Source organism: Equus asinus, chromosome 27 (assembly GCF_041296235.1).
Source record: "Equus asinus isolate D_3611 breed Donkey chromosome 27, EquAss-T2T_v2, whole genome shotgun sequence".
Classification (NCBI taxonomy): domain Eukaryota; kingdom Metazoa; phylum Chordata; class Mammalia; order Perissodactyla; family Equidae; genus Equus; species Equus asinus.
The window spans coordinates 15,454,193-15,468,764 of NC_091816.1; the positions used below are offsets into that span (position 1 = coordinate 15,454,193).

At 40.9% G+C, this 14,572-nt stretch overlaps 1 long non-coding RNA gene across 1 annotated transcript in view; it reads left to right on the top strand.

The window, feature by feature from the left end:
* Positions 1-14,572, top strand: part of LOC123281389 (uncharacterized) — a 52,862-nt gene that overhangs the window by 33,655 nt on the left and 4,635 nt on the right. Inside the window, exon 2 of the long non-coding RNA XR_011498767.1 lies at positions 13,774-14,046. This is a non-coding gene — a long non-coding RNA (uncharacterized lncRNA). The remainder of the gene's footprint in view (positions 1-13,773; positions 14,047-14,572) is intronic.

A 14,572-nucleotide genomic window follows, 5' to 3' on the forward strand; every position in this document is an offset into this window, starting at 1 on the left:
GGAAATACTCAGCAGGTCTCAGCAGGAAATATTTGCAGACTATCTCATAGGGCAAAATAGGTGTTTTATTTTTATAGTCTCAGTGGGACAAGGTGGTTGTTCTTCCTCATCTTATTTTTTGAATTGCTCCCTGTCTGAAGTTTGTTGTTCAGTAAGCACTAATTCCAATAATACTGTCATTTTTACATTGACTCTGGTTCATCTCTCAAGTCTCCAACAAAAGCCAGGACTATTACATACAACGTGTTATACCACTTGTGGAAGAAAGAGTGTGATTTCACGGGGATTGGAGTCACACTGAGGTTTCATCTCCCACGAAGATGGTTTTGATAGTGAGGTATGGAAAGCAACAACCACATTCGAGATAGTTCTGCATAAAAAACCTTTCTGTTTTTTTTTTTTTCTGTTTTTAGCTTGTGTCAATGCTGCGGAAATGTCCCAGCTCATTTATGTGAGTAGATTTTCATTACAGAGAAATAACTAGGCTCCATGCTTCTTGTTTCTAACTGAAATTTAAACGTTCACACTTGCCTTTGTCTTCTAGAGTTTCTGTAACAAAGTACCACAAACTACGTGGCTTAAAACAACAGGAATTTACTCTCTTCCAGTTCTGGAGGCTAGAAGTCCGAAATCAAGGTGTCAGCAGGGCTGTGCTCCCTCTGAGAGGGCAAACCTTCCTTGCCTCCTCCTAGCATCTGAAAGTAGCTGTCGGTCCTTGGCGTTTCTTGTTGTGCACCCGCTCACTCTGATCTCTGCCGTCACCTTCGCCTGGCGGTTTCCTCTTTTACATGGGTTAGGACTTCAACCTGTCTTTTGGGAGGATACAATTAAACCCCTGACAACGCTAAGGAACCCTTCATTATGTGTTGGGCAGCATGATGTCACGGTGGACAGAGCTCTGAGTTAGCAGTCAGAAGGCCTGAGTTGGCGCTGGGCAAACGTCTAACCAGAGATGATAATCCATGGCTTGATTTCCCTCCCAGCATTGTGATAAAGATAGAGAAAAGTGCTTCACAGCTTTTCACTGATAATCGAAGTGTTGTCACTGTCTTTAAAGAGAAACATGGTTAATGTGGATAATTGAAATTTGGCATATTCACACCTTACTTTAGACAATCTTTCTCTACCCCATTTAGCTCCCTACTAGATAAGGATACGAATTATTTTTTTTTTTAGTGAGGAAGATTGGCCCCTAGCTAACGTCTGTTGCCAAGCTTCCTCTATTTTGTATGTGGGACCCCATCACAGTGTGTCTTGATGAGCAGTGTGTAGGTCCATGCCCTGGATCCGAACCCACAAACCCCAGGCCGCCAAAGCGGAGCATGCAAACTTAATCACTACACCACTGGGCCAGCCCCAGGATAAGCATTTTTGTAATTGCTGCCCTTACCCTGTCAACTAATTGACATCAGGTGGTGAGGAGAATCTTTGTCGGTACAGCCAATTCCCAAATTGCACATGAAGTATTGAGTAATGGAAAAATGTCCATTTTGCTTTAATAACAATTCTCTATGTTTTAACTCAAGGTAAAAGACTGAAAAATGCCTGTGGGAGACTTTTTTAAGACTAGTTATTAATTAGTATACCCAAAATTACTCAGCACCCATTGTCCATAAACTACCACTCTTAAAGTCTTTGACACAATAATGAGGAAATAGCAGAGCTGTGGTTAGAAGCTGGTGTTGTAGGTCTCGAAAGGCGTTGGATGTAGTCATAGGAATTTGCACGCTAGTTTCAATTTTGCAAACATCTCTAAAATCATATTTTCATTTAGTGAGCACAGTGTAACTAAAATGTTCTTCTTTTTCCTTTGGTTTGAATTTATTACACAATTTTTGTTATACTGATTATCTCATGCTGGGTAGATGTTCTCTTTGGCAATCATATATCTTTTTAAATACATAAAAATAAAGTATTTATAGTGTGAAATTTTTTGATATACAGAATCTTATAAAACATGGGGATAGAGGGAGATGGAGATTTTAAGAAGAGGTTCTCGGTAGTTAAAATGTGGAGAAAGGGTAGATTAAAGGATGAGTACTGGCCACGTGAATCCCTTCTAATGAACGTCGACAAAACAGGCAGTCTTCTGAATACTAGATCTCTTTCTACCTAAACCTCTTACTTGACTTCAATGCCTTTTAACTATGACCTTCTGCAATTTCCCGTATGATATTCCACTATTTAAAACGTAGTTGGATGGGGCCAGCCCCGTGACGCAGTGGTTAAGTTCGAACCTTCCGCTTCGGAGCCCCTGGGTTCACCAGTTTGGATCCCGGGTGCGGACATGGCACTGCTTGGCAAGCCATGCTGTGGCAGGCATCCCACCTAGAAAGTAGAGGAAGATGAGCACAGACGTTAGCTCAGGGCCAGTCTTCCTCAGCAAAAGGAGGAGGATTGGCAGCAGTTAGCTCAGGCCTAATCTTCCTCAAAAAAAAAAAAAAAGAGAGAAAGAAATAGCAAAATAAATAAATAAATAAAATAAAATGTAGCTGGCTGATTTCTTTTAAGTGATTTTATTGAGGTCACATTGGTTTATAATATTGTGTAAATTTCAGGTGTACATCATTATATTTGACTTCTGTAAAGACCACATTGTGTTCACCATCAGAAGTCTAGTTTCCATCCATCACCATACACATGTGCCTCTTTCCCCCTTTTGCCCTCCCTCCACCTCAGTCCTCTCTGGTAACCACCAATCTGTTCTCCTTATCTATGTGTTTGTTTGTTTGTTTATCTTCCACATATGAGTGAAACCATACAATTATTTGTCTTTCTTTGTCTGCGTTACTTTGCTTAGCATAATACCCTCAAGGTCTATCCATGTTGTTGCAAATGGCATGCTTTTGCCTTTTTTCTGGTTGAGTAGTATTCCATCATATTGATATACCACATCTTCTTTATCCATTCATCTTTTGATTGGCACTTGGGCTGCTTCCAAGTCTCAGATATTGTAAATAATGCTGCAATGAACACAGGGGTACAAGTATCTTTTCAAATTAGTGTTTTTGTGTGCTTTGGATAAATACCCAGCAGTGGAATAGCCGTATTGTATGATAGTTCTATTCTTTTTTTTTTTTAAAGATAGGCACCTGGGCTAACAGCTGTTGCCAATCTTTTTGTTTTTTTCTGCTTTATCTCCCCAAACCCCCCTGTACACAGTTGTATATCTTAGTTGCAGGTCCTTCTAGTTGTGGGATGTGGGACGCCGCCTCACCTCAACGTGGCCTGATGAGAGGTGCCATGTCCATGCCCAAGATTCAAACCCTGGGCCACCGCAGCAGAGCGCACGAACTTAACCACTCGGCCACGGAGCCGACCCCTCTATTCTTAATATTTTGAGAAATCTCCATACTGTTTTCCACATTGGCTGTACCAGTTTGCACATCCACCTGCAGTATATGAGGGTTCCCTTTTCTGGACACCCTCTCCAGACTGATTTCTTTAAAATTTCAAAATATCCTGTATCATTTAATGAGTCTGTGGAGTGTGACTTTTTGTTCTCAGCTCTATAAGTAAACAGAGCCAAAATCTACAGAGAATAATTCGCATATTTAAAAAAAACCTCATACAGGACAGAATCCTTCCATGATACAGTACTTAAAGTAAGACAAAGCCTGGGAGGGCAGAATCGGCATTCTTGAAAGTTTTCAAACCCCAAATCAGGATATTCCACACAAGGAGCTACGAAAGTTCTACCGCATTTGTTGAAGCAACCTTCCCTCATTTGTGATGTGATCATCCCACGTGGGTTTCCCGCACTCTCTGGAATCCCCGAGAACATCAATAGAAATCGCATCCCTGACCCTTCTTTGGTGGTTTCTACCACCTTCCCTAAGCTTTAATTTACTATGATCTTGCTTATTGCACATTTTTTCTTAGAGTAGAATAGGTCCTTATAACCAAGCATTTTTCACTCTCTGCGAAAGATGTTCCCAGGTGAGGGGCAGAATATGGTTTTCCTTTCATCCAGAGACTCAACAATAAGCAGCTTCTCTTCTTTACTTTTTCCAGGAACTTGTCTTCAAATCAGCTCACTTCCCTTAAACGAGGGGATATCACATAACATCCTCTGTTGGAACACAAGGGCAGTGAGAAAAATCACTCCCTGAGTTACTGTTTTTTAAATGTCAACTTTCTTATGAAGTATAACACGCACACATCCCAGCGTGAAGGATATAGCCCAGTGAACTGCTGTGGATGAACCCCCTGCGGGACCACAACTAGAAAAAGCATCGAGGTTTGGCAGCACTCCAGGAGTCTCTCCAAGGCCCCAGTCACTCCCTACCCTACCCCATCCCGGAAAATAACCATTTTTCTGACTTTTATCACCATAGATTAATTTTGCCTCTTTTCCAGACTTACGCAAATGGAATCAGGTAATATTTACTCTTTTGTACCTGGCTCGACATTCTGTTTGTTGAGGCTACTAAAGCAATCATTCATTCATTTTTGTTGCTGACTCATACTCCGTGGTTGAAAATGCAACAATTTATTTTTCCATTCTATCTTGGATGGATCTTTGGGTTATTTCTAATATTTGACTGTTAAGAACATTGCTGCAATAAAAATTGTTGTGCATGTCTTTTAGAGAGCACATGCACATATTCCTGTGGATATATATCAAGAAGTGTAATTTCCGGGTCATAAACAGTGGAGTGCTGTAGCAGGCTTGCACCAGCTTTTAAGAGCCTACTGTTAATCTTTAGGAAATCTGCAATCTGGTTGTTAAATGTAGACATTATTAAAAGTTAAGTTATATAAACTTCTAATTAAATAAAGTAAATTAGTTTTATTTTTTTATTGAGGGAGAGTAGTGCTGAGCTAACATCTGCTGTCAATCCTCCTCTTTTTGCTAAGGAAGACTGGCCCTGAGCTAACATCCGTGCCCGTCTTCCTCTATTTTACATGTGGGACGCCTACCACAGCATGGCTTGCCAAGTGGTGCCATGTCCGCACCGGGGATCCGAACAGACGAACCCCGGGGCTGCCCAAGCAGAACGTGAGCACATAACCACTGTGCCACCGGGTCGGCCCCAAAAGTAAATTATTTTTAAAATAATAGTAATAAATACTCAAAACCTTTCATTTCTCCAATTTTTTTAAACTATATTTTGGTATTAGCTGTGCTTTCAAAATTATTGGCATTTATTATATCTGTGTGGTAGAAATGTTATATAATGGTGTGCTACCATGCATCTCTTCTCAACTCTGCATTCTGGAATATTATGTTGGTAGCATAATATTGGTTGTGTTGATAGCATTTAAACCACAGAAACTGGCAAACACTGAAACTCAAGATTTCATTCGTTTTGCTGATTTTTGAGACTTAAGAAATAAGGAGAAAATATTAGTAATGCAGATTAAACATAAAAATGTATTGCATCTGTAGCCGTTACATTGTAAATAGCATAAAATTTGAGAAAATATTTTTCGAATATTTGAAAACTCTTATCCAATTCAGCAAAGAATCACTCACATAATTAAGTAAATGAAGTTCCAAAATACGTGTTTTTGGTTTCATTTTTTCTTACTTGTTAAACAAAAATATCAAGCAATATTTATATTGAAACTACACTTGAAGAGTCTTAAACATTTATCAGCAAACCGCTGGTCAGAAGGTATAGTTATGTTCAGTTTTCACAGAAAGGGCCGGTTTTCCAATTTATACCCCCACCAGCAGTGTGAGAGACCCTCACTTGCTCCTCACACTAATATTTTGTTGCAAGTACTTTTTTTTCTTTTAATTTAAGTCTTTATGGTTCAATTGTAGTGGTATCAAATTGTTGTTTTAATTTGCGTTTCCCTAATGACTAATGATGTTGATCATCTTGCTGAATGCTTATCAGCCATTTGGATATTCCCTTTGGGAAGTGTCCGTTTTTATATTTTTTGTGCATTTTCTTGGGTTGTCTGTGTTTTTCTTGTTGCTTTGTAGGAGTTCCTTATATATTCATCATCAGATATACATCTTATATCTAATGTCTTATATCTTCTATATATCTGTCCATTTGTGGTTTGATTTTTCCTTCTCTCTCACTCTCTCTCTTTTTTTTTTTTTGTGAGGAAGATTAGCCCTGAGCTAACATCTGTTGCCAATCTTCCTCTTTTTCTTGAAGAAGATTGTTGCTAAGCTAACATCTGTGCCAATCTTCCTCTATTTTGTATGTGGGATGCTGCCACAGAGTGGATGGATGCGGCCACTCTATGTGTGTAGGTCTGTGCCCAGGATCCAAACCCGTGAATCCCAGGCCCCTGAAGCAGAGGACACGAACATAAACACTACACTACTGGGCCAGCCAATGACTTTTCCCTCTTCTAATGGTGACTTTTAGATCTCAATTTTAATGTAGTCTCATTTATCAATCTTTCCCTTTATAGTTGTGGCACACCATTTAAAAAAGTATTTGCCTATCTCAAGGTCATGAGGATATTGTCCTGTGTTATCTTCTAAAGCTTTATTGTTCTTTCATATTTAGATCTATGGTGCCTCTGGAATTGATTTTTGTATATGGTGTGAGATGAGGGTCAAAACTAAGTTTTCTCTACGCAGGTGTCCAAACGCCATCTGATTTTTCCATATGGATATCCACGTACCATTTGTTGAAAAGACCATCTTACCCCATTGCAGTGTAGTGTGATCATTGTCATAAACCAAACAACTATATATGTGTGTGTCTCTTTATAGACTGTAACCTTCTCCTTTGGTTTATTTGCCTATCCATGTGCCAAGACCTCAATGTTTAATGTAAGTTTTGATATCAGATTTTGTAAGTCGTCTAACTTTGTTCATCCTCAAGATTGTCTTGGTTATTCTTGGCTCTTTGTATTTTCATAACAATTTAGAATCTGCTATTTCTCAACTAGAGGGAGGCAGCAAAAGGGAGGGGATGTCACATTACATAATCTGCTGGTGTATATGTACAGTATGAAAAAAGTCTCCTCCCGATTTTGATGATGCATTAGGTTTGTGAACTGTATCATGAAAGTAACTTGGAGGGGCTGGCCCCATGGCCAAATGGTTAGGTTCATGTGCTCTGCTTCAGCGGCCAGGAGTTTGCCATTTCAGATCCTGGGTGCAGACCTACCTACTGCTCATTAAGCCATGCTGTGGTGGCATCCCATATAGAAGAGCTAGACTGACTGGCAACAAGGATATACAACTATGTGCTGGAGCTTTGAAGAAAAGAAGAACAAAAAGAGGAAGATTGGCACCAGATGTTAGTTCAGTGCCAATCTTCCTCACACACGCAAAAAATATTTTAAAAAAACAATGACTTGGGCTGCAAGTAATAGAAAACTCCAAACCAACTGGTTCAATGTTAAAGAACTTTGTTGTCTCATAACAAGAATCTGTTCCAGAGAATATGGCTCCATTCATGGAATGATCAGTATCTCTGGGTCCACTTGTGTATGATTCTGTTTTCCCTGTATTTTGATTTTATCCTCTGGCTGGTAAGACATAACTGCAGTTCCCAGTAACACGCCTGTGAACAACAATATCAAAGAAAGAAGCATTGTTTTTTTGCCTGTCTTCCTCAGGATCAAAAGTCCCCCATCAGACTTCTCCTTTTGCCTTATTGGCCAGAATTATATCCCACGTTTTTGCCCCAATCAATCACTAGTTAAAAGAATGGGACCACCATGAGTGACTTAGATAGGACCTCAGACTAGGCTTTGTTGTATTAAGTATATGATCTTGCAGAAGTGGGTGTCCATGTGAATAAAAACGAAGTGATGAAAGTAGCTGTAGGATAGGCATATAACTATTTCTACTACAGACAGACTATCCCTTTGGTTACTCAACACCCAAACATGTTCTTCTTCAGTCTACACTTCCAAAGATAATCATGCCTATCTGAATTCATATTATTGTTTTCTGAAAGGAAAACAACCCACTGTCTCTTTCAGTTAATATGTCAAGCCCTAATTCTAGTGTCTCTGGATGTTGTGAAGTCTTATCAGTTTCAGATAAAGCTTCTTATGATCCAGCATCCTAAACAGAGACTTAGTGGGCTGGAGGTTACCGAAGAAGTTGGATGATCTCTGGCTAATGTTGGCAAATATTGGGGTTTCTTCAGAGAATAGTTCCCTTAAAAGTGTCATAGGAATAGGTTTGATTTGTTTCTTATCCATTTCATGGGCTAATGAGCACAGCAGAGCATGTGTCTGCACTTTCAGTCTGAGAATTCATGTGCCATATTCAGGATCCTCTGCGCCTTATCTACTCCCCCGGTCTTCAATCAATGGCCACTGCCTTGATTTTACTTAAAATAATAGCCTTGTATGGACAATGCACTGGTCACAATCCAGCATTTCCCTTTACCTTTGTCTCTTTTCTTGGCTAGAGAGTGGCTAATGGGAAGTACTGGGGCAGCGTGTGGCCCACGAAGCTTGTCTCTTCCCCCAGTTTTATCTCCTACCAGTCTCCAGTCTCCTCTGCTTTCAGAAGGTCATCTTCAACCTAAGCTCATCTCTTTATTGTAGGACTTCGTGAAAGCTTGAAAAATAGACCACACTGAAAACCATCCAGGATCATTCCTGCTAGTTCTTTTAACGCTACACTCTGTCCTGTCTGTGACCAAAGGTATGATAGGTGATAGTTTGGTTAAATGTTTTGCAGAACAAGAGTCATGTAATCTGACATAATGGAGCCCTATCTCTTCCACTCCACTGATTTCACATGTTAGAGTCTGTTTCTCACAGAATCCCTTTCCTTGTGTTATTTTATGATTTAACCGTAGTACATAGTAGCTCATAAGGAAAACCAACTCTGTATTGTTTGAACAGAAAAGAAATGTGGTGAAAGGATTTTGAGTAGGTGTAGAATCTCTGTGTAAGCCAGAAAACTAAGCGTAGAGGTCACTTAGCCAGAAACAAGGGCCAAAATCCTGCCTTGAAACAGGGTTGGTGCAGATAGCAATCTCATCACTGCATAGATGCTGACTGAGAGACTGCTGACCACAGTGGAACTGGACACCTGTGTCTCTGCCATCACTGCAGCTAACATTGGCCCAGGAAACTCGACTGACAATGTTTTGGGGCCACATTGCACTGTGCTCTCTTCTCCCAGAGTTCCAGAAGTGGTGTAGGTCATAAAAGTCCCTCCTGTTTCAGCTTTCCCCTCATCATATCGATCCTCTCTTCCCCATGGTACTTCGGTCAGGAGAGGAAAGGGTAAAACAAGGATGATGACTTCCTGTTTCCCTTCCCTCTATCTCCTTTCCCTTCCCAGAATCCATCTTGTTCAGAAGGAGTTGGCTTTCCCTTCATAGTCCTCTCTGATTTTCACATTTCCACGTTTTCTTTCAGGATACTTAGTCTCACAACTCAGCTTTCATCTGGTAAGGTATCCTCTCCCTACCATGGAAACCATTGTATGGTCTGAGTTGGCCAGGAGTAACACTTGATATGGGAACCCCGGAGTGACCCAGGAACTAGTCATTTCAAATGATAGAAAAATACATTGGTTTAACATTCCCAAAATATTATTCCCCAATATACTACATAGATTTGATAAATCCATAGAACATTCTTTGGGAAATGGCCAACTAAGTGACTTGTAGGTTCTTATATTTTCTGGCCCCAGGCAGAGCTGATTCAGTTAGCACCAACTAGCATGGTTGGGGATTGTAAGAATGTTGAAATATATTAAGTCCCACTGGTTATTAGTATAACAGTAATTGTGATAAGCAGGAAAATTGATTAACAATATAAACCCAGCACACATAGATTGTCTTAGGAACTGCACATACAACAATTCTAATACATTTTTCTGGTTTGAATATCAGAGAGCAGAGTTAGGGACTTTGCCAAAGACGTCTTGTTTCAGGTGACGGGGAATTCTCTCAGCTTTAAAATTATTGGGTGGGAGAGGATGGATGTGGAGCAGAACCGAGAAGGATGTTTCTGGTAAACCCCCCAAAGCAATTGGGGAGCTTCTGGGCATAGCAGGTGTTTGTTTGGGTTCCAACATCTCACTGCATAGTAACAGCCCCCTCAGGCGGCCTGGTGGAGCTTGTTTGACACCTTCTCCTTATCCATGGGTGGGGGTGGCCACCCACGAGTACTGCAAGGAACAATGGGAAGGGACTCTACCTGGAACCTCTTTAACAGCCAAAGGGTAAATGGACCAGGAAGGAGCCACATGAACTTCCCTCTGATCTGCCACTGATGGTGAACTGATGGACAGAGAGCTGTGTCTCCCCCGGGCATGCCCTCCTGCTTGCGCTTTCCTGAGGCAGACCAAGCCTCAGCCACGACCTTCTTGTCTCCAGGCAGCCCCAAAGCACTTGCCTGGCCTGTTAGTAACTGCTTTTTTACTATAGCATTGCTATTTTCTCCTCTCTTTTTCTTCCCCCTCTGTTTTGTTGTGCGCTGCTCGGTAGCTGAGCTCAGACCTGCAGAGGCTGATCACTGGTTGACACATACAGGACCAGCAGCTGCCATCTCCCACTGCCTTGGTGGTGGGAGACAGATAAAGAGGCGGGCTCCTGGCGACAAAATGAGCCCTCCTCCTCCACCTCACCTCCTCTCACTCTCCTCTCACTCTCTGGTCCACTTATCCCAGGACAGGCTCCCGGTGGGCAACCAGCCCCAGGAGTCCTGTCCTGGATAATGATGGGTCAGGGGGCGTGGCAAGAAAGGAGTGAAGCCTCAAAGAGCAGTGGGGAGATTTGAGAGCTGAGATGAGAGACAGTGACTCTCAGGCACTTCACAGACCACAGATCACCTTGTCATGATCAGTTTAACCGGCAAGGTGTGAAGAAGTTTGATGTGGAAGAAACTTATGTCAAATCAGAGCTCACAAAGGGCCATCATGTGGCTAGTGACAGCCACGTCAAACAGAAGATCCTATAAATAATTTTTAAAAATCAACAAATGATTTGGAAATTATTAGAATGATTTGAGGAATGATGCCACAATTTAATCACTTGGCAAGTCATTTTATAAAATACATGAATTTTTAGTTTTTAAAAGAATGTCTGAAAATATATTCTTTAAATTTTAAAATTTACATATCAATTGATGTTACTTTACTGGTCACTAAATATTTTTAATATAATCCTTAGTCAAAAGTCTATATTACCAATGAAATGTTTGGCTTTTGGCATGCAAGAGCATTTTGAACTTCCTCCCCATAGTATATGAAGACACTCAAATTAAAAACTCTTGATATCCAGGCTCTCACAACAGAAACTTCTTTATCATGGCAGCCATAAAAAATAAGTAATTTCTTATTTCCCCTTTTCTTTCCCTGTTCACCCTTCAGTCCTGGTGAAAGGGGACTACCAAGGATTGTGGGGTTTGTTGATACAGAAATATGTGATGAGTTCCTTTCAGAGAGATTTCTGCGACCTGATTGTGCAGGACCCCAGGATTATTCATCTGTAGAAGGTATCAAAGAGCAGGGGTTATCTTGGGATGATCAGAAGGCTTCACCTGCGAGCCTCAGTACAAGGCTTTTCTGTTCCAGATGTTCCCTTCTTCACTTCCCAGAAGGACCAGAGTTCTATAAATCCTCTGACCCTCTACCTCTGGAATGTCTTTGTACTTATCTCTTAGAAAATTTGAGCAACAAATCGCATTGCAGTTAGCTAGACATTTTGGAGTATTCTTCGTCTCTCTCCCTTTGACATTGGCGTTGACATAGATCTCTTACGTCAGTATAGCTGGGCATCATTGCCTGCTTAGACACATTTGCCTGACTCTTCCCAAGGCCTGAACAGTTCAATGATTACGGAAGTTTTATTATTGCTGTTCAATTTGTGTTTATATATAAGATTAATAAAAATGTCAATTCAGAAGAGGAATAATGAAAGCATTTTATCCCGTAATGGGTCCTTCTAATCTGGAGAGTCACGCTTCCCCGTTTTACCAGTCACCACCAAAAATCTGAAAAACAGAGCCTGGAAGAGGTCTCTAAGAGACTGGGCCTTGAGAGGACTGAGCAGATCTGCTGTGCTGACCCCATGATTTTGGCCAACACATGTAAGTGATGTTGCCTTTGATCTCATACCAGCAACTCTGCTCAGGACTTGGTAAGAGAGAGGAAAAAAAGAAATGGGGAGGGGTGGAGAAGATACAATCAGCACGTGTCTGAATGTCACATGCTTACTCATCCCCATTTCCTGTACATCTTCTCTGACTCATAAGATGATAAGGGTCAGATACTAGAGAATTTGGTAATTGGGAAGGAGAGTGCCAGCTAACACACAATTTTTGCACATATCCATTTGGATGAGTTCAGTTTCACTAGTTTCAGTTGAAATTGATTACAATTTATTGAATGTATATATTGCTGAGGAAGATTTTCCCTGAGCTAAAATCCATGCCACTCTTCCTCTATTTTTTTTTTTTTTTTGAATGTGGGCCACCAGCACATGTTAGCGTGGCTGCTAACAGAGTGGAGTAGGTCCGTGCCTAGGAACCAAACCTGGGCCGTCAAAGCAGAGTGCACTGAACTTAACCACTAGGCCACTGGGGCGGGCCCTAAAGTGATATATTTTTAACTGATTGTATGACCTCTTGGAAAGTCAAATAACCCATCTGAGGCTCAAGACTAACAACTATTCAGGACAGTTGGTTGATATTAAATGCTGTGGTGTACATGATGCCTGGTACAGGATAGGCAGTTAGTGTTAGTCGATGTTCACTTTGTTTTCCTGATTACTGATAAAGATGGTGCATGCATAAGAACAACAAAACTGCTCAAGGAGCTTTGGGAGATTCAGGTCTCATAGCCACAAATGGTGGTATTAAATACAAGGGAAAGAAATAACGGAGCCTCTCCAAGTAACTGACAACACAATGCAACATAATGGAAAACAGCTGGCCAGTAAAGTCACAAATCACGCAAAAAAGACCCTGACAAAAGTGATCTTGGGGGAGCTGCTCAAATAATACACAAATCTATTGATAATATTTGTTAGACCAGAGTAAAATATGCTATATATATTTCTTGATAGAAGGATCATGTGAGTCGGATCACAGGAAGGTATGTCTATGGCACTCTGAAAATATGGCCATTACACTGCAGCAATGCTTACTATTACTTCCAGTAGACCCCAACCCACCGTGACGGTTAGTTAGCTCCATCAATCACTTTTCCCAGGACCTGCTAGTCTTTGGACTAATCATATTCCAAGTTTTGAGCTGAGGGAACAGACAGACTGTAAAGAGCTAAAAGCAACCATAAGTCTTCCTGGATCAGCAAGCTCGATATCAATGCTATTCAAGGCCCTTCTTTTAAAATTTTTTTTATTGAGATAAAATTCACATAGCATATTTTAAGCATTTTGAAGTATATAATTCAATGGCTTTTAGTATATTCATAATGATGCGCAACCCTCACCATCATCTAATTTCAGAATATCTTCATCACCCCCGCAAGAAACCTCTCTTTTAAAGTGAACATACTTCTGGAAGGGCAACACATAAAGTCAAGCACTAACATATATATGTTTTCAGATTGTTTTTAATTCCAAAAGATGGTAAAAATTTACTGTGCTAAGGAAAATGAATCACTTGAAACAGGGAGAGAGAAATATTGAAACAAGTACCAATAATTTACATTTTGGGTAGTCGTGGTGGCCTGCCTACAACAGAGCATCCAATGGTCCCTGCCTCCTGACAGTCACAGCCTGTGTCAGCTCCTCCTGCATCGTGTCAGGATTCGTCTGTATGACCAATAGAACACTGCAGGAATCATGCTATGTCACTTCAGAGGCCGGGTTATAAAAGACATTGTGGTTTTGTCTTACTCTTTCTCAGATTATTCCCTGTGGGAGAAGCCGCTTGCCCTCTCAGAAAGATACTCAAGAAGCCTACAGAGTGGCTTACTTATTAAGGGACTGAGGCCTCCTGCCAACAGCCATAGGAGGCAGCCATCTTGGAAGCAGATCGTCCAGCCCCAGTCAAGTCTTCAGATGACTGCAGCCCTGACCAGCAGCTTGATTAGAGCCTCTTGAGAGACCCTGAGCCAGAAACATCCAGCTAAGCTGCTTCTGGATTCCTGAGCCTTAGAAACTGTGCGTGATCATAAAGGTTTGTGGTTTTACACAGCTAAGTTTTGAGGTAATTTGCTACAGAGTAATAGATCACTACTATACTAGTGTTAGGGTAATCATTCAACAATAATGCAGCGTGAGAAGAGGAAGTAGCTGTTCTGCATAGAGCAAAGTACCTGTCGCTCATAGACATATAATCAGTGAAAAAACCCTTTAACTGGCATAAGTTTGAGCAGGTCAGATGGCAACTTCCTTTACCTAGGCCTCTCCCTGTCCCCAGACTGCTCTGTTACAATCTCTTTTCCCAGTGAAGGCAGTCCTTGCTCAAATAAAACCCTCTCATACAGAAATCATAGGCCTACATGGTGTGACTTTATCCGGGCCCCATTTATGCCTAGAGATGGAGGATTTTGATCCCCTGAATCTCCACAGGGATGGAGCTGAGAGAAGGTTGAGCTAAATACTTTCCAGAAGGGCCTTCTAATTTTTCTGTTTGTTTTCACTGGATTTTCTGAAAGAGGTAAAACAAACAAATAAAACACCTTAAAGTAAATCAAATAAAA